Here is a 22,271-nt window from a genome sequence, read left to right as displayed (position 1 = left end):
ATCTATCACCAGTTTGTGAGCTTTCTCCTTCTTTCTTTTTCTGTTTTGGGTAGGCACAACAAGAGGTTCAACAGATTTACCATTCCTTCAAAATTATATTTTAGAGCGTTTCCCTCTTTGGGATTCAGCATGCTTCACCTTAGGTTCTTCTGCCTTCTTCTTCTCAGCTACTTTGGTTTCTCTAGTCTTACCTGTGGAGGTACCTAAATTGGTACACTAGAATTTCCACCTTGTTGAGCCTCATATTTGGCTCTTATTGTAGCTATCTGTTCTTTAGTGAATTTGGCCTGCTCAACAAAGGCCTCTACCTCTTTCCTTACTTTCTTTTCTATCACTGGTTGTTGTAATTTAAAGTGTACTTTTAGTAGTTTCTCCTTGTAGGTTCCAAACCTCTCAGCAGTGGTATCAACCTGTTGACATAACAAATGATCAGCATAAGCAACAAGTAGATCTTTATCGACTTCATAACCCATGGGCATTACCCATGTGGTCCTAGGAATAACAACTTCCATCAAGCATGTATCTATGTCAACCATAAAATAGATAGAATCCTCATACCAATTGACTACCTCTATTGGTATGCATTCCATAGCATACATTCCCTTCTAAAATTTTCTAAAATATCCCCATGAAATATCATCAAACTTGTTTTTTAGCATCCTAATGTTGTTCTCCATCTGCAATAGGGTAGGTGTCCCGATTATCCATTGTACATCACAAATACTGAGGAAAAAATTTTGGAAATAAAAGAATAATCTCATGATAAGTTGTCCAAACTTGAATCTAATATTCTTGTCCTTCTTGACTGCTTCCAAATTTGCCACGAATTAACTCCTTAGAGCTTTAGTCAAGTCATAGTCCACATTTTCCTTAATCATTCGATATGCAGTGTGAATTGTTGTTGCCTATATACTGTTCATTCTAATTGAATAGAAGATTCTATAGCCAATCACCATAGATGCAAATTTAACAGTGGGATCATTAATATCATTTACATTCATGGCTCTTCTATCCCATCTAGATCTAGTTAACTTCTCAACATCATTCTTAGGTACAGACCTATGCAATGGCACTTCATCGGTTGAGTAGAAACTGGTTACTACATGGATTGCTTCCTTAGTGATTTTGTGAGGTCTATCCAACCACATGAATTGATCATGAATGCGGCTCAAAATAAATCTTATCAACTCTTCATCAAAATCATCAATGAAATTCATCACATGATGAAAACCCTTATCGACTATGCTTCCAAGTTGTTCTTTCAATCTTCCCTATTCATTACACAGAGATCTGTATTGCTCATGAATAATTGAAACTCCCAAGTCTTCAAGTTTGTAGTGATAGAAGGATCTTACATCCTCTACATGCAAAACACCATTCGATACACCAGATAGGGCACCGGCAAGGTCAGTTTCCTCTGACTTGTATGGATGGCATTTGAATTCTGGTCTTGCCCTCTCAATTACATCAACAAGATGAGGTGTATCCATTACAAATATGCAAATCACCAAGAAAAGAGTAGAATTTCTCAGATAAATACCTCTTTTGCTTCATTACTAAGGTTTCCAACTGTCAAAAACTTTCAGTAATGATCATCGATTCAAACTTCACTTCAATCACCTCAGATTGCTAGCAAATCATTTGAATACTGCTAGAACAAACTTATCTCTACTCTGCTCGCTTTGCCAAAAGTTCTCAAGATGCAAAGTGACAAATGAAATTCAAAAAGTTCTATTTATTTGCACTTCTCTACCACAATAAATACATTTACTAACATAACCCTAAAACACCTTAAAATACTCTAAATCATATTACCGGTAGCAAAAACTCAATGATGTTTACTAGTTATGATCCAAAAACACATCAAAACATAAAAATGCATCAAACTATGCAGATTTAACTTACAATACATCATCCAGGGGTTCAACTCAAGATTTGACAATAAGCTCACCCCAAGTTGTAGAAACAACTTAGTTTTCCAGAGATGGATTCTCCACATTAGGTGAAGAATCTAATTCCTCAGATGGTTTGTCATCGCTCTTCTTCTTCTAGGTCTTATTCATCTCAGCTCTGCTTTCTTCAATATCAACTTTTTGCTTTCCTTTCCATCTACAAGATGATTCACTAGTTGGTACTTTTGTGTTCTATAAAACTTGTCAATGTGTCCTAGTTTGTTGTAATGATAACATGCCATTCCAGATGCTCTCCAAGGTTATGAGTTGCGTCTACCTATTCTTCTTCTACAGTTCATTGCCACATGTCCAAAATTGTTGCAGATTGAACAAATCACATTGCTTCTCTTCTCCATCTCATAAGGACTGGACCAATTAACATAGGGTCTTTTCCAATTTGTGTTCCTCTGATCATTGAAATTCCTTCTTCAATCACCAATAATTTTTGGGTTCATATGAGGTGTTGGATTGTTTGTTCCATATCTGCATTCAACTGATCTATGCCCATATATGTTGCATGTATAATAGTAACCTTCAAATTTCCTAGGCACATATGTAGCATTAGATCTATAACCAGTATTAGCATCAGATCTACTTCTACAAACATTAGCAGTATGTCCTAGTTTATGGAAATTAAAATAAATAGGTTTGTAAGGTTTCTTATTGGTAGGCTTCTGAGCCTTAAGAGTAGTTTTACCTCCATGCAGGTTGCTCTTGGTACTAGAAGGTTCACCTTTCTCATATGTATTGTATCCTAAACCAGATGTATCAGCTTCCATCCTCTAAGATTGGATCTATTCATCTAGCATAGAGGAGCTCTTGTTGAATTTATCGAGCTTCTAATTGGCCTTAGTAAGTTCCTTGGTAAGGTCTTCATTCCTTTTCATGAGGGTCTCTCTAAGAGACATTGCCATTTCAAGATCTAACTGTAATGCTTCTTTTTCTTCTTTCTCCTCATGCCAATATTCATACAAGGTTGCATTCTTCTACTTGATCTTAAAATATTCCATGCTCTTTATCTTGTATTTGATCCTTGGCCTTTCTTCTAGCTTCAAGTTCCTCACTCATATGGATTGTAAGTGCTTCCATCTCTCTTCTCACATTAGTATTTTCACCATTCAACTTATCTACTTCTTCAACTAGTGCATCAATGTTCGCCTCATCTAAAGAGCTATTGTCAGATATATCCAACAATTATTCTATTAGTTCCTTCATTTAAGCTAGTGATGTCTTGTACTTGCCTATTAGGGTTTCTTTCTCATCCTTGGTTTCAGTAAGTTCTCTAGCCATCTCTCTATAGCTCATTCCTTCACCCATATTTTCCTTAGGATTAGAGATCCCTTCCAAGTAGTTAAGCCTTAAGGAAGTTAGGCTCTGATACCAATTAATGAAATTATAAGGCACTGAGGGGGGGAGTGAATCAGTGATAGTAAAAACAATACAAATCTGAATATCAATTTCACCAACTTAAAAATCAATAGAAATGTAAGAAATAACACCAAGTATGCAATCACCACATAAAGCATAAACCACATGACACAAGATTTTATATGTGGAAAACCCAAATGGGAAAAACCACGGTGGGAGTTAGTACCTACAAGATCCACTATCTCTAGTATAGAGATCTGATCGGTTAAGGTCTACAAAACCCAGTTAGAGGCACACCCTATTAGAAGTGTCTAAGCCCGGTTAAGAGATTTACAAAAAGGCCTATGAGGATCAGCCCTATTAGGAGCTACCCAAGTTACTGAGATTTGCAAACAAAAGTTAATGTGTCACCAGGTTAGAGGATTTAATGATCAGAACTATTAGGATCTGACTGCACCCTATTAGGAGTGACCTTGTAAGAGGATTTTCTTGCTACAACTATTAGGGAGACAACAAGTACAAATGATTTAATTATAACACCTTCAATGTCTGATAATATCCACTTCAAAACATTACAACATCACAAAGACTTCATCTCTCAACTCCTCTGATCATCACACTATCAGAAATACAAAATTCATTCATCACATATCACACTATCAAGCTTATCCTTTCATACCTCATCACACATTTAAAATCATCTTAAGGTCAGCTAGAACCTTGTTACAATTTCCTAGGTTCAATGCATCTAGACAATCTTGCATTGTATGCTTTAGTTATGTCGGCCACCAACATAACAAATCTAATTATGTGTCATTTTATCGATTTGATTGATTTCCATCACTACCGGTTAAGTCTCCAACAACTAATTTTTTTTGTCAAACAAATATTGTTCACCTGATCGATTTAGCATGTGCAGTCATGAACATATCTTCATTTGATAGTCTTCAATGCTGGTGCAAAACCACATCATCTCAATCTTCATGATTTTCATGTACCATTTGTGGGAATGTAACATTGTCTGTCATTTACCGGTTCAAGTCCTAATTACCGATTCTAATAAAATTGTCTCTTCTTTACCAGTTAAGTCTAGTCGATTGAACTGTAGGACTTAGATGACTTAAAGAAACATAGTTGCCATCAATGACAATATACAAAATAGTCATCATACATAAATCTAATCTCTATGCACAATAGACATATATTGGTTGCATCAATGAAACATATATTACCAGTTTAGTACAAATGATCAAATGCCAACAGGATCCACTAACTGGGGTCAGGATGCACATTTCATAAATCATATATATCAAGAATGATTTCATTAAATTAACCTCATGCCCCAAAGGTAGTGGAACTACAAGAACAATGGAAGAAGAGCACATAATATGAAAAACAAAAGTATTTTTGGGTCAACATGGTAGAGACCAAAAAGAGAGATCTCGACGTTTTGCATTGTCCCAAAGTAGAAAACACAAAGGCATATTTACAACAACAGTACATGTATGACATAACATGAATACAACATATAGGAGAATTAAAGATAGAAATAGAGGAATGCCACAACATTTTGGACCTCTTTATTACCTTCCACCAATGAAGAAATAAGGGTCATCCAAAGAGAACCCAACATAGCACAAAGACAAATCAAGAAACAAATTACAAGGGAAACACATTACAAATAGGAAAACATGCAAAAGAGAATCCACTACACAAGTGAGGCTACTCTACCAAGTCATCTTCATCCCAATTTTGATTATCATTATTTAGGGATGGTAGACAAGATGTGAGAGGAGTCACAATGATCACAATAGATGGAGATAAAACAAGTTTTAAACAATGACCACACTCTAATGATGAGTGACCTTTTTGTCACTAGGAGCTAGGATTAATGCTTTTGAAAATACTGAAGATATATTATGATTAATCTCAGTAATCTCATACATATCATCAGAATCATTACTATCCACATTTTTAGCATCAATATCATCATCATCATCCAAATTAATCATAATAGGGTCTTTAATGCATACATGAAATGAATCATCATTTTTTTAGACAATTTTAACTTCTGACGTGGTTGACTAAGATGAAATTCCTCCCTTGAGCTAGGCAAAGGTTGGACAAATGGGGTCAAGTCAACATTTGGAATCTTAGAGGAGGAATTTTTTTGTGAAGCAATCTCACAAGCCTTGGCACAACATCTTCATTGAAGTTCTCTCGCACTATGATTTCTCTTGGTTTGACTCAACACTTGTGAGGGTTGGAGATCAATCAACATTATCTTATTTTCTTATCTTGTAGGGGGAATAATGGAAGAAACCTTACTAGGTTGAGAGATATAGGATGTTGAGTGCTTTCATTTATAAGATGTTGGATGTAGGACCACAACATATATGGGAGGAATATCAGGAGTAGGAAGAAGTCCAGTTGTCTAGAATGAGGAAGAGGAATATCCATGGGTAAAGGATCCTTAGGTTTACTCAAGGCTGATAACCTTTCATGTTGAATTTTTGATAAGATAGGAAAAGGATATCTTCACACAGTTGAAAAGGTTCAGGTTTCTTAGGCTAAAATAAATTGAAGGTGAAGTTTTCATGACTTTCCAAGGGATTATAAAGACTATGATTGATCATGATAATAAACCCATAATGAGGGAACTTCAAACATCTATGGATGATACAAGGGATAGCTTTCATGAAAAAGATCCAAGGATGGCCCAACTCCACATGAGATTGGTTAGAGGTAGAAATAATAGAAAAGGTAACATCTAAGCACTTAGTGCCAACCTCAATGGGAAGAGTGATGGAACCTATAGTGGGACAAATAAAATCATCATGCACCTTAATCATAACATCGGATTTGAGGATTATCTCTATTATGGGGCTTTTTTGTTGTTGTGTTCTTTGTTGGCTTAACTGTTGATTGAGACTTCATGGAGATTTTATAATGTAAAAGGTTTCAGGTCCCTCCAAAACCTATTTTTGCTATAATCGAAAACATCAGATTTGTCATAATTATCTTGATAAAATTGTTGACTATAAAGATGTTCTTTAGTAATAACATTCACTATACATATTGGATCAATGAGCACTCCTCATGAGATATTTCCTTTAATTTTTGCAATAATGTATTATGGTCCATCGGGTACATCAATATTTTCTCTTGAGTCAAATGTAATGTAAGATTCAAGTTTATACATGGATTTCTCAATACGGTTCACAACATTAGTAGCCTCAACACACATCACATTAGGAGTTATATTAGTAGGAGTTTTAGGCTCTAGGAAATTGGTAGAATGAGAAGGTAAAGAATAGGTAAATATTTTAAAATTTTCATTAGGAGGTGCCACAAATTTATTTACTTTATCATTTGCACCTTCCACAATTATATTATTAGTATCAATAAGGTCTTGGGTCATATTCTTCAACCTATAACATTTCTTAGTTTCATGGTCAAGTTCACGATGGTATTGGCAAAAGGCTTTGGGATCAAAGGAAGCTAGTAAAGGCTTAGAGGTATCTATGGATTTGATGGGAGGAAGCTTCATCACATTAGCATTAATTAGATTAAGCACAATATTATGCAATGAATCAGAAAGAAGGATATAATTACGTGTAAAGATTGATGATAAAGGGGCCACACCTGAAGTTGTGGCTGACACTTATTTATCAATGTGATTGGAAGAATTGTTGTTAATCTCGATAAAGTTTTTCATTTAAAAAAAAAAATTCAAATGATTGTTATTGAGTACCCTCATTATTATCAACCAAAACCATTGATAAAGAGGATTTAATTTAACTCACTTGAAGATGATAATTATGAAGTATTGTGCATAAATGTGTGAAAGATTAAAAATAAAAAAATAAAAGCTTATCTCTAATATCCTTCTACAAATTATTAATGAAATTTTATTGAATATCGCTATCAAACACATGATGAGAAATATATGCATGCAAATGTTTGTATCTACCAATAAAAGCAATCACGTTTTCTTTAAGTCCTTGCTCACAATGCATCAAATCAATTAAAATAATTTGAGGGCCAATATTATTTTGAAAATGTTTAACAAATGCATTAGCTAACTGTTTAAAAGAATGAATTTATTGAGGAGGCAAGGAACAATACCAAAGCAAATCCTTATCTCTAAAGCTACAAGTGAATAGTTCTACCATAATTCTATGATCATGAGAGAATTCACTACAATGTTTGAAATGTTTTCACATGAATTTTGGGGTCACCTTTTCCATTGTATAATTCCAAATGGGGAACATCCATATATTGACAAGTAATAAAATGGACAATTTCATCGAAGAGTAGGCTATCTAAGTCACATGTGGTAAAATTGAATTTGGATTGGGTTAAAGAAGCCAATTATTATTGTAAGGATGAAACACTTTGAGCTAGATTGTTTATAGTGTCTTTGGTGGATGAATTAGAATTGGATATGTTGGATTATGATTGAGGTGTAATATAAATAGGTGAATCTGAAGAGTAGAAATGTGGAATATTATGGTAGGTGGGTATGTGAGATGGTTGTGACACAAATGGAATGCTAATTGAAGGAGGTATGTAAAAGTATTGATTGATAGAATTTTCCCATTACTAACATGTGTAGGATTAAAATTTTGTGTAGAGATATCCCTGATGGGAGATGTATATGTGGGCACATTAGGCAAATATGTAGGCATAGGAATAGAATTCTCAACTTGACTTGTAGGATTGGAAAGACGAAGAGCTTCGATAAAACTCTTCATTAGCCTCACATTAGAATCAACAATTTGCACAGTGGCATGCAACACTTCCACACCAATTTTATTACTTTGAAGAATTATCCTCAAGCCCTCAATCAAGGGGATTTCCTTACTATTCAAGTTTTCTTGACCCATACATTGTTGAATCTTATCCAAATCATAGTCAAGCTTCCCCGATTGGTCAATAATTACTCTAGTTAATGAATCATCTTGAGAAGTGTGAGGGGAATGGTTCTCTAAAATAATAGGTGTTATTTTCATGCTTAAAATCATTAGGGAAATCAAAGCTAATTAGGATAAAAGGAAAATCATGAATTCCTTAAATAATTAAGCAAATCCTAAACATAAATCAATGAAATAGATGCAAATTAAACAATTAAAAACTTCTTATTTTTCATCATAGTTTCCATTGTCCTTCTCCAATATTATGTTGTGGGTGGCTCTCAGATATTGCACTGGGATTCTTGCATAGATTAGATACAATAATCTCAAAGATCGTGATCAATGAAAATGGAGAAAAGATGTTGCTTTTATAGATTTTTGGGACAAATTGGGTGAGAAATGGAACTAAAGTGCTAATTGACAGTTGAACTAATTTGATTGATTAGTTAACTCCTTTTGATTGATTTGTTAAGTGGGTTAATTGGAGAGATAACTCAATTGATTAGATAGATAACTAGATAGATTGGCTAGTTAACTGAATTGATTGAAAAATGATTGCATAGATTGGTTAGTCAGAAAAAGGTGATTGGGAGTTAAAAGTGGAGGTTGAAGAGTTAACTAATTTGATTAATTAGTCATGATTTTCAACATGTTCTGTAGTATTTTTCAATTGAAATTCAATTTCATTCTATTTGGAATTGAATTTTTATTTTCAAATGATGAAATTGAAATGCACATTAACTTGAAATGTGATGAAATTGAAATTTGGTGAAATGTGAGTTTGGAAGAAATGAAATTAATTAAAATTAATCAAGGGGATTTGGAGGATGATTTAATTAATTCATTCATTTAAATGAAATTATTCAATCATTAGAAATGAAATTAATTAATTTAATAAAGACTATTTAATTAAGAAATTAAATCACAATTAATTAAATAATTAATATTTTAGAAAGGGTTAAATGATGAATTAATGAAAGGATAAAAATTGAATAATTAGTGATGTGGATAATGATGATTAAATTAGTTTAGAAGAATAAGATTAATCATAATGCCCCGGTGATGCTTCAGGTGTAAATATGCCCCCTCAGAAAATTGGTCAAAAATTTATGGAGTTGAGACCAAGTTAACGATACAGTATTATCCATTAATAGTGTTTAGTTTTGCATGATTTTGAGTTCGTTTGACTGGCCTACAAGTGTGTTTAAGTTCAAGGAAACCATGGCTGTCAGAGAGAGAGAAACCCTATTTTTGAGCTATAAATAGAAATTTCACCCCTTTATTTGCTCATTTGCTTTCTTTTGAGTTCATAGATTTCTTGGCGAGTTCAGAGCATTCTCACATGTATTTGATCATTATGGAGGATTACAGATCATGACAACACTTGTTTGTTTTGGCAATTGACACTCATTGGATTCATTTTGTTGTCATTGATGGCAACAAGATCAGATGGAAGTCATAAACCGGCACTAGGAAGCATATACTGGTAGATACTGGCTTTGGGGCACTCAAGGCTGCACCAGCACCGACACTACAATCAATACTTCATTAGAGGCCGACATTAAGGAGGATTTACTTAATAAATCATTTTGTAAATATTGTCAAGGTCGACATTGAATATCTTTTGTAAATATATTGTAAGTCTACATAAGGCATACTATTTATAATAGGTATATAGTTCAATCTGCTAGGTTATTTATGATGATCATGATGATGAGACATATGAGATGTGTGGATATAGAAGAATATAGCAGAACTATATAATGTGAAATATATGTATGAAGATCATTTTGTATGCGAATGTTATATCATGCAATGATCTGTAGATAGCTTGGAAAGGATTCTTGGAGGAGAAGTAATACCAGTTCAGGGTTTATAAAGCAGTACAAAGCAGAGACAAAACCAAAACTCTATTTGGCATAGCAAATACATCCTTAAGTTCATTTTCAGTAGATAACTTTAGCAGAAAGCTTGTAGTTAGTGAGGATTTTTAGTGATGAGCAGTATGCTCTAGAAAGTGTGCTTTCCTACATGGGCAGTCCCCTATTATATGTAATATCTTTTCATATGGCAAGTGAACTGATATTGTGGGTCATAAATCCAATCGTGGTTTTTCCTCATTGACGTTTTCCACATATAAATTTTGTGTGTTATGGTGTTTATTTATGTGGATGGTTTATTTGCTTTTTGTTATATGTTTATTTATTTACCGGTTTATATATGCATGGTATAAAAGGATAAAAACTATTCATACTGATAGAACACTAATTCACCCCCCCCCCTCTCAGTGTTCTTGGATCCCAACAATTGGTATTAGAGCTTGGTACCTCAGAAGAAGTTTAACAGCTTGAGAAAGATCCTAAAACTGGAAAATTTGAACATGGCTATGGAGAAGCAACTTTAGATGGCCCTTGAGGATTATGATGCTGAAAGGATGAAGAACTTGAAATTTCAAGAAGAATTGAATTCTGCAAATGAATTCATTCTTATCCTGTAAGAAAGGTTATCATCTACTCAAGCAAAGAGAAAATAACTTTTTCAAAAACCAGATGATGAAGAGAAGAATGCTCTTAAGGAACAATGTCAGAAACTAAGTCAAGCAAACATGCTCATGAAGAATGAAATGCAAGATCTGACTATGAGGTTATCAAAAGATATTGAGGATAGAAAAAAGAAGGAAGATAATCTTGTTATATCCCTGAAGAACAAATTTGATGAATGTGGCAGATTGACTCATGAGAATAATTTGTTGAGAACTGATTTGGCACACTCCCGGAATAATGAACAAGAACTTGAAAGACAAATAACTACTCTGAGACATTATCTGACTACTGCAAGTGAGTATAAAGAAATGTTTAGGATCATTGTTGCATAGTTGGATAACTTATTGAGAAGACGAAGATAGATTGATGATTTTTGAGGACTTGGATTTGTACAAGGTGAAAGCTCCAATACTACAAATGAAGATCGGACAACTGGTATGTAGAACTCATCAGAATAGAGGAAACCGGTAAGGCAATCTAATGCTTATAAATTCAATGGTAGATTTTTTGTTTGCAATAAATTTGGGTATATGGATAAACAATGTACAAATAAAGTAAATCAAAACTACAATTCTGTTCTCAGTCAATGCACAAACTACAAGAAATATGGTCATAGATCAGAAGATTGCAGAATGAATGTTAAATGTCATGCATGTGGAAAGTTTGGACATTTTGCTAATCATTTTAGGTCAAGAAATGATACCAAATATGTCAAAGCAATTCAAAATAACAATGTTACATGTTATGCATGCAACAAAATAGGTCATATTGCTAAGTATTGCAGAAGCAAGACTCAACCAGTTAATTAAGATAAAGATAATGAGAAAGGAAAGAAAAAGTTAGATGAAATACAACAAGATCACACCAAGAGATGGGTTAGAAAATATGAAGAACCAAGTGGAAATGGATCTACACCGATAACTCCACCAGTAGAACAAGGTATTCCTCCACTGGCAGAAAATTCCACTAGTAACTGAGGCATAAGCCTTAGGGGTTGGCAAAGTCATTGCTAAATTTTGCATAGTACCCCAGAAGAGGCTCAAGAGATCTAAAAAGTTGTGTTCATCATCAATGAAGGCTCACCCAACACATGACTGTGAAACTGACATCAATAGGGTTGTTAGCAAAGAGTTTATTATGGAACATTAGGGTTTTATTCACTGATAAAAGTGGGTAAGTGAATTAATTTTCACTCACTGAGCATTAAAGCATTCAGAGTGAAGTAAAGGCAAGTTAAGAGAAAGCAAAATCACTATGAAAGGATTTTGAGTAGTTATTTGAAGCACTCAATCTTCCACTAGCATTCAGTTTTAAGTATTTTTTAAAATGGCATCTCGATCTTCAGATCCGACTTTTATTGCAAATCCCACCATTGTCGAAGTCAAGGATAGGTTAAGGCTAGTATTTAAGGAGGCTCCCGAAATTGCTAAAAAGGAAGACTTTGGAAGAGCATTTTCTAGGGTTCCTGACGGTGTAACGTATGTTGAAGATGTGAGGGCATACATTCACTGCTCCATTGAGGATTTGGGCATAGAGGACACAAAACTTATGTATCAATCTGTGATACTAGGAGACTCCAGAACCATCAAACTAGATTACAAAGAAATTGAGGATCCAGGGTTAACTGGTATTCTGTACATACCGGAATTCAAAGATGAGGTTATTAGATACGTTTTGAGAAGGGATCCCAATGAATTTATTTGGCTAGATAGGCCTTACATGATCACGAAGGAGGCTATTCAAGCTATCACCAGCTTACCCAGGGTCGGACAAGAACCTGGCAAGAAAATTTCCAACACAGAGGTCGAGAAACTCATCGATGCTACTATTACCAAAATTTTGCACATGCCAAATTTGGTGCCCTAATGAAGCCGTGCATTCATTTTGAAAAGGTCCAAATCATGAGCAAGAAATTAGAAATACACCTTTTTCCTTTAACTTGTTTGCTTCATGTGCAGATACAGGAAAGTAAGACAACATGTGGGTTAAAATGTGGCTCCCACGAGGGTTGAGCTCAACATGTTGTAGATCATAGAGACATCTATGCTCTATTGCAAATGAAATGGTGTGGTTGATGTAAGGCAAAAAGAAACTCAGAGAAAATGCAATCGACCTATGTAAATTTTTTTACTTGGGCTCCAAAGAGGGTTTTAAATGGCCTTAGAGTTTCCAAGTGGTTTCAATCACCATGCAAGAAGACCTTTTATCCCACATTGGTCATGCAGAGGGAGTTTATCACATTTAAATATAAGGTCACATATAACTATAGTGTCAAATCCTATGGGCTTTTGGCAAGAAGAGGCTCATCACCCAGTGGACCCCGCATGCACGCACATCTCAAGGCGTCCTAATTTTGTGACCGGTTGGCGGAAAGAGACTAAAGAGCGAGCAAGTAGGGAAGATCAGACGAAGACCGCAGAGATCTAATGGTTTTCGCTATGTCACAATGGTTAGATGCTCGCCAAATATCATCACGACTTGGTGACTAATGACGTGGCAGGACAGAGAGTATAAGACCAAGGACAGGTGGTAGACAGGTGGCAGTCCAGTGGCTGGTGACATGGCACAGATCCATCGACATCAAGCAGACCTTGACCATAATGAGTCCCAAAAAGGTTTCATTGAAAGCTCAGTTTCATCGACATAATAATATCGATGAAATTGCAGGTTCAATGAGACTGGTAAATGGCTCACCGAAGGAACACTTTGGCCAAAAGAAGGATATCTAATAGAGCAAGATGTGTGGCAAGCCTGACAGATAGGTGGTACCCAGGCAGATCTCAAGAGCCAATCAGAAGGTGACACATGTTGACATGTGGCACAAGAGAGAAAATTAGCCAAAGTTAAAGATCGAGCAGATTAATCACATCCAATGGTCAGGAAAAAGATCAGACAGTGGTCGCTAAGGTGCAATGGAAAGATGCACACTAGGTTATCATTGCAACTTGGTGACAAGGTGGGTCTAGGTCCAAATGAAAGACAAAGTGGACCCGCAAGAAAATCAGAGGCTGACACGTGGAAAAATTCTATAGATGAGCGGATGTCTATATTTTTTAAGTCAACTTTGAACTTGAAATTTTAACCAGTTCAAAGTGGTTCAATGCTTCAAAGTGGTTCAATGGTTGAAAGTTCATTATCGTCACTCGTTCTCGTGGGCTCGGGATGAAGAGAGAAATGGGAGAGATAAAAGAAACAAGTAGGGGTAAAAAGCAAGTAGGTTCCCAATAGATCAGACGGTGGTCGCCATACCACAGTGAAAAAAATTGCTCGATGCATAATCATGCAGATTTGGCAACAAACGGTGGTGCCCGCTAGAAAGTAAATGAAAACCTAATGCAAGTGGCCATGGTTAATACAAGCAATCCAATGGCTGGCAATAAAAATTGCACAGTGGACTCAAAATTGGTTGTTTGAACAGTGAAAAGCCCACCAAGCAAGGAGATGATTTCTACATGAAAGATTAATGCAGATGCTTATTGATTGCCTGAATATGCAAGTGTTACATACTATTGGAAAGCTCACAAAATAGGGAGATAATTTCCACAACCATTTTTAACAGAAGTTTCAACACGAAGAGCAGTTGCCAGAGAATGCATAAGATTTTCTCAGTGGGATTTCTTTTAAATATAGTCACAATTCAGTTCATCATGCAACTTTCACATCAGGATAGCTATTTTTTGCATTTAGACATGCAGATTTTTAAATAGGAGGATTAGTGGTAGTCCTTTTGAGCAGTAAAGATTATTATTTTACAGTATTATGCATGAGTTTTTATGCCATTTTTGGGGTAGATTCGCCCAAGGCTTTTCTCATGCAGTCTTTTTAGGGTTTTGAAAGGGATTCATCATGATTTCTATATATTCCTTCTCTCCTCCTTTTTTTCCTCTAGTTATTTCTTTTTTGCATACAGATTTTTGCAAGAAAACATTGTAGCTCAACAGTATTTGAGTTTTGTAACAATAGCACTCCTTTATTTTTTCAGTAATATAGCAGCAGATTTCCTTCTTGGTGTGTGTGTGAAAAAGGGTTTGTAGTTGTAGGCACAACACTTAAATTAATTCATTACATGTATGGTTAGTAAATAAATAATCAATAAGAAATAAAACAATAACAAAGAGACTAATTGCCTTCTAAAAGATGCAAGTATAAGATTGCTCTTAGATTTTTATAAGCAATACCAATGACTAGACTACACCAAGACAAAGGATTTAATCTATATGATATTTAACTATATGGATGCAAGATAGATGAATAATTCAAGCAATAATGAATTTAGGCAATATGGATAAACTAAATATGGATGCAAATAATCTAAAAAAGCACAATGATCTTCAATGACTCCAGAGCAAAAATCAGTGTAATAATAATCTCCAAGCATGTTCTCAAAAATCTCTGGGGTAAATTGGAATGAGAGCTGAAGGCTGAATTTATAGAGAATTATAAGAGAGATGATAAAAAAGCTCAATTTAGGATTAATTGAAAATAATTAAGAAATCAAGTTCAGTTAACCTTGAGATAGATTCCAATTATAGTTTAATTGAAATGCATTTAGATAAGAAGTTCAAGTTGCATTAGAAATAATATTAAATTAATTCCATGCATTTTTGATAAAAATAGATAATTCTTTTATTTATTCCAGAAAAGAGTCTTTTCAATGCAACTGAACTTCTTTTTTCTGAAAAGCTTTGAGTTCCAATTTTAGAGAATAATCAATAATTCAATTAATTTGCTTTTCTGATTTCAAGTTCTAAATTTAGAAAAAGAAATTATATCTTAAGTTTGATTTCTCTCTCAATTCAACTCTTGCTTTGTGATTAATTCTTCTTTTGTGATAAATTAATTCATTTTTTTGCATGATTAAATGGCAAATTTATTAATTAATTAAATATGCTAGGATATTTAATAAATTAAAATAGGATAATTTGATCAAAATGATATTCTTGGAAATGATTCAATTAATTAAATAAATATTTAATTAATATTGAGTAATTGATTTGTCATGTGATATTTGATGATTAAAGAATTAATAATGTGCTCAAGATTGATTTAATTGCCTTTGGTTAGGACATTGGTGATATTGTCAAGATTAGGGGCCCATGGTTTAGATGACCATTTTTAGGGTATTACATTTTCCCCTCTTTGAATTAATGTGCGAGCAGCGCGCTGGTTCAAAGAATATTTGATGTCTAGGAGATGCCAGTTTTGAACCTGATTGATCACGAACCAGATGAAGTGCAAGGTGTTTAGCTTGATTCGAAGCGATGAAACTGAATAAAGTTTGATTAAAGTGATACCGATCCCGAACTTCATTGAACTGAGGAACGATAGAAAACAAAAGATACTGAACTTGAACTTGATTGATCAAGAAGAGGATCTTAATAATCTAGAACTTGATTGATCTAGACACAATGAGCAAAGATAAAAATCGATCTTGAACTTGATTGATCAAGATACGATGAGCGAAAAATAAACTATCCAGCTTGATTCGATGTGATGAAACTGAACACCTACTTAGATTTAGCTTGTGATCAAAGATACTCTTTAAACTTTTGATTGAGTTTAAACAAATAATCATCTTTATGAAAAGTGATGAAACTGATTAATGTTAAGAGATTGATTCAAATGAAGACAAATATAAGCTTGATTTGAAGCAATGAAACTGATATGTCCCTAGCGATTGATTCAATTTACATGATCGAGAGATCTCAACTTGATGTGAAGCGATAAAAGTGAGATGCCCCTTAGCAATAAGAATTTGATTGATTTTCATTTGTTGAAAATATTTTGCTCGAATTTTGATGAAGATAAAAAATAAATTCTCGACATGTGAGATGTGAGGTCATAAGGTTGTGAGTATGCCCCCTCGGGAGAGAAATCGAAAGATAGCGAGGGTAATGATGATTATAAGCAATTGTTGGCGATAATAAGTATTTGAGCACAAATTGATTCTGAGGAATTTTTGAAAATTCGGTGTTGATTGATAAGAAATTGAGCACAAAGTGATATGTAGAATGAAATTGAGATTCAGCGTTGATTCTTGAGAAATTAAGCGCAATTTAAAGAAATTTTGAGCTTTTGATGAAAAAGTGCTAAGTAGTCCAAATTTTATGAAATTGACTAGTAAAATGATCTCAAATTTTGATTTCGATCCCAAAAATGGAATCAGAATGGGAAAATTAGCTAAGGGTACAATTTCCATGTCCATCGAAGCAAGTTGAAAAATTAGAGTTTTGGCTATATATGGGGTAAAATTTGATAGCTCAATGATGAACCACTAGTACCAAACTGGTACTGAGAGGGGGGGGTGAATCAGTACAAACACAAATGCAATCCAAAACTGGTTGATAGCAAATACTCCAAATGACTGACAAACAGGGAAACTGGTAAAACAGAGTGCAACTGGTAACATCCAGTACAGCTCAATCAATCATGAACCAGTCACTCAATAAGCTTTCCTCTTAGCTCAATACTATAGTATCATTATACTCTCATGCATAAATAGGTAAACTTAATCATCAGATCTTCACAACAGTGAGTTCAATATGTTTTATAGACAGGCATAAAACATAGAACCTCCATATGCTTAACAGGTAAAACAAAGCATCACTCATAACACACATATTTTTCACGTGGAAACCCAACTGGGAAAACCCACGGTGGGGATGAATACCCACAAGCTTCTTTTTGAACTCTTTAGAAGTCCACTTTGTTAGGAGCCTTGTCCGGTTAAAGACATTACAATTGGTTTTGGTAGGAACCGATCCTGTTAGGGATCACCCGGTTAAGGGATTTGAATCAAGCCGGTTAAGACCACCTGATTTAAGGGATTTTGAATCAAGCCAGTTAAGGCTACCCTGTTAGGGGATTTTACAACTGTTGAAGTGGTTAGAGATCAACAAGTATTACAATGATCTGTTAATAGCACTCAATGCTAATGCAGATCCATTTAGGCTCCTCTTTACCTTCTGCACATTTACTTTGCAGGTATCACTTCTCTCCTTTGGTCTAGCAAGAATTATGTATCACTTCCCTTGGATACATACTCACAAATTTTTCCAACATTCTCAGAAAGAAACACAACATCGACCTTATAGGAAACATACAGGTCGGTAGCAAAAACCCTAAACCCTAAACCTGTTAGGTTAAGCAATTCAAACGGTTCGATCTTGACCATTGAATCATACTGCATTAAATGCAACAATCTTGAATCGATCTCAAGACATTCTCCATCATCCATTATCCACCGCTTTCATGGCAGTTGATAACCCATCACGCGTTATCACCATTTGACAAACTTCACACATTCCTGAGGTGGATAGGAATAGTCTTCATGCAAGATCCTTCATGCGCACAGAGCTTACGTGGCAACACGATCTATCCTCCATCATACTGCTAACTCATCACATGAAGATCACCGATTGAGTCACTTGAGGTGCTCCAACTGGAAACTCTGAAGTGGAAGCTACCTACCAATCGGTAGTCATATAATGCTTCCATGTGTCGGTTCCCATAACTACATGTCGGTTCATCTTGAACAAATATTCCGCTTCACTTTGGCATATAAACCAGTTCATACATATGTCGGTTCCTTTCTCTTTTCACCTATCACATATGTCGGTTCTCTTCATAACACATATTGACATCAATGACAACATACAATATCATTATGTCTTCATGTCGGTTCACATAATGCCAACAATCTCCCCCTTTGGCATTGATGGCAATATACAAAGATATCTTCTCTGCTTCACATCTTCTCCCACTTGCTGCAGATATCTTTTTGCTTCACATCTTCTCCCCCTTTGACAACAATGCCAAAGTGGAGGTACAAGCATCTCTGTTCCATCATGCTGCTCCCCCTGAGAAGTAGCATCCTTCAACACATCAATCAACCAAAAATTTATCTTTCCAGTACCGGACTGATGTGGAACAATTACTTTTAGTTCACCTCCTGAAGGGGAAATACCACTAATTCACCTCTCAAATGCACAAATGTTGTCTTTGGGAGAGGCTTGGTGAATATGTCTACTAACTACTCCTTACTGGGCACATGCTCCAGTGCAATATCTTTATTCTAAACCTTTTCCCTCAAGAAATGATACTTAAGCTCAAAGTGCTTGGTTATAGAATGTAAAACCGGATTCTTTGTTATATTGATAGCACTTGTGTTATCATAGAATATACTTACCAGTTCAGATACTGGGATCTTGAAGCCTTCTAGTACATGCTTCATCCAAATTGTCTGAGTGTAGTTCATGAAAGCTGCAACATACTCCACTTCTGCTAGAGACTAAGAGATACTACTCATCGATGAGACCAGTCTACCACTGAGAAAGAATGAACCACCGGTTGTTCTCTTTCGGTCATCCACATTACCTACCCAATCAGCATCAGTAAACACTTTCAGATTGAAATTATTGTTGTATGGGTACCACAATCCATAGTCAACTATTCCCTTCAGATACCTAAAAATCCGCTTGACTGCAATCAAGTGAGATTCTCTTGGACTCTTTTGGAACCTTGCAGTAATGCCAACTGCATGTGCAATATCCGGTCTACTATGCACAACATAATGTAACTTACCAATCATTGATCGGTATTCCTTCTCATCAACCAGTGCGAAATCATCCTCTTTTGTCAATTTGCAACTGGTCACCATTGGTGTACCAACCGGTTTGCTATCTTCCATGCCAAAAGTCTTCAACACCTCTTTGACATATTTGGACTCAGTGATAAAGATTCCATCTTCCATCTGCTAGATCTACAGTCCAATGAAGAACTTAATCTCCCCTATGAGTGACATCTCAAACTCTTTCTTCATCTCATCAGCAAACTCATGACTCATCTTGTCATCTCCACCAAAGATGATGTCATCAACAAAAACTTCATAGATTAGTATCTAATCTCCTTCAAACTTCAAGTAGATATTGCTATCTTCACTTGTTCTCTCAAATCCAATCTTCACAAGATGGGAATATAGGCGCTCATACCATGCCCTAGGTGCTTGCTTTAGACCATATAATGCTTTATGTAGCCTACATACCATGTCATTGTCTTCAGATAGGGAAAACCCATCTGGTTGCTCAATATACACCTCCTCTTCAAGTACACCACTTAGGAATGCATATTTTACATCCATTTGATATACTTTGAACCTCTTAAAATCTACATATGCAAGAAGCATATGAACTCCTTCCAATCTGGCTACAGGAGCAAAGGTTTCTCCATAGTCTTCTCCTTCTTCTTGAGCATATCCTTTGCACCCCAATCTGGCTTTATTCCTAATCATTGTGCCATCCTCATTCAGCTTGTTTCTGAACACCCATTTGGTGCCAATGACATTTTTATGCTCAGGTTTGGGTACCAAGGACCATGTACCATTTTTCTCTATCTGGTCAAGTTCTTCTTCCATTGCCTTGATCCAGTTTTCATCTTTATGAGCCTCTTTGAATGACTTAGGCTCAAATTCAGAGATCATACATGAGTTTTCTCTGATCTTTCTTCTTGTAAGGATTCCTGCATCCTTATCACCTATGATCTGCTTAGGGTCATGATTCAACTTGACATACTGAGGAATGGTCTTAACTGGTTCTTCTTGCTTTTCTTCTTCATCCTCATCTTCATCAGTATCAGCATTCACCGGTTCAGGAACACTGTTACTGGTACTCGGTTGGCTAACAACCAGTTCCCAGAAGGTTGCAACCAGTTCATTTATAGCTTGCTCACTGCCAGTTTCCTCAGTCTTCTCAGAGGATTCATCAACTCTTACATTGATGCTTTCCATAATTCTCTGAGTCCTATTGTTGTAGCACTTGAAAGCTTTACTCTTGGTGGAATATCCTAGAAATATTCCCTCATCACATTTAGCTTAAAATTTGCCCTGATGTTCACTCCTCTTGATGTAACATTTGCTACCAAATACCTTAAAGTAGTTAGCCATAGGTGTCTTACCGGTCCAATACTCATAAGGAGTTTTGTCCTTACCCTTTTTGATGAGTACCTGGTTCATAGTGTAGACTGCAGTGCTCACCGCTTCTCTCCAAAAGGTGTGAGCTACCTTTCCTTGGATCAACATGGTTCTAGCTGCTTCAACCACAGTCTAGTTATTCCTCTCTACTAGGCCATTCTATTGTGGAGTTCAGGGGGCAGACAGTTGTCTCTTGATGCCAAATTCTTCACAATACTTGTTGAATTCACTGGAAGTGAATTCTCCTCCTTGATCAGTTCTGAAACACTTGATCCTTTTACCACTTTCCTTCTCCACTAATGCTCTGAAAGATTTGAATTTCTCAAAGGCTTCAGAATTGTCTTTCAAGAATGTGACCCACATCATTCTTGAGTAGTCATCAGTGAGAATCATGAAGTACCTATCACCCTGCACACTTCTAGTTTTCATAGGACCACATAAATCAGTATGCACAAGATCAAGCAAGTTGTCAGCAGTGAAAGATTTACCTTTAAAGGTTGAGGAAGACATTTTCCCCAATTGACATTCTCTACACAAGGTATTATCTAGTTTGCTCAGCACCAACAACCCTCTAACTGCCTTGATCTTACTAGCCTTCACAATGTTATCAAAGTTCACATGGAAGAATCTCCTATGCCATATCCAGCTATCATCAAGCTTAGCCATAAGACATGTACTTATATTTGCATTCAGATGAATAGGTTACCTTTAGTCTGCATACCAGTGGCCACCAATTTACCATATTTTCCTTTGATTCTGCAAACTCCATTCTTGAATTGCAGAGTGAGGCCACTATCATTTAGGTAGGCAACACTTAGAAGGTTGTGTCTGAGACCATCAACCCAGTACACATTGTCAGCACTACTCTTTCCATTCAAAGAGATGGATCCTCTACCTTTGACCATGCATGGTGCATCATTTCCAAAGCAAACCACACCACCATCATACTCCTCTAAGGATAGAAACTTTCTCTATTCACCAATCATATGGTGAGAATAGCCACTGTCAATGATCCACTCATTGGAATCATCAAACCAGGAGACAAGAGACTTCTTGTCTGCCACATCTTCCTTTATAGCAATAAACACAATGTCTTCATTCTCTTCATCTTCTAATTCCTCATCTGTGACACCTTCATCAACTGCCACAAAATAGTTTCTTCGGTTTCCTCCTTTGAATTTCTTGAACCTTTCCAGTTTATCCTTGTTGTCACTATTAGGACAATTCATAGCAATATGTCCTATCCGGTTACAAGAGAAACATTTCAAAGGTAGCTTACCTTTGTATTTACCAGTTCCTTTTGATAATTTCTTGGCAAGAAGTGCTTCAAATTCCATTAGAAACTCTTCATCATTCATTTCTCTGCTCTGATTAGGTTCCCCACTAGTGCTAGCCTCTTTTCCTTTTCTGGAAGGTATAGCAGAGGCTCTAAAGGCTAATTCTATCTTTTGAACACTACCATCAAAACTATTCAGCTCATAGGCTATCAACTTGGCTATGATGGAGTCCAAGGACACCTTAGACT

The sequence above is a fragment of the Cryptomeria japonica genome, chromosome 6 (genome assembly GCF_030272615.1).
Source record: "Cryptomeria japonica chromosome 6, Sugi_1.0, whole genome shotgun sequence".
Lineage (NCBI taxonomy): Eukaryota > Viridiplantae > Streptophyta > Pinopsida > Cupressales > Cupressaceae > Cryptomeria > Cryptomeria japonica.
This window is presented reverse-complemented; position numbering follows the sequence as displayed.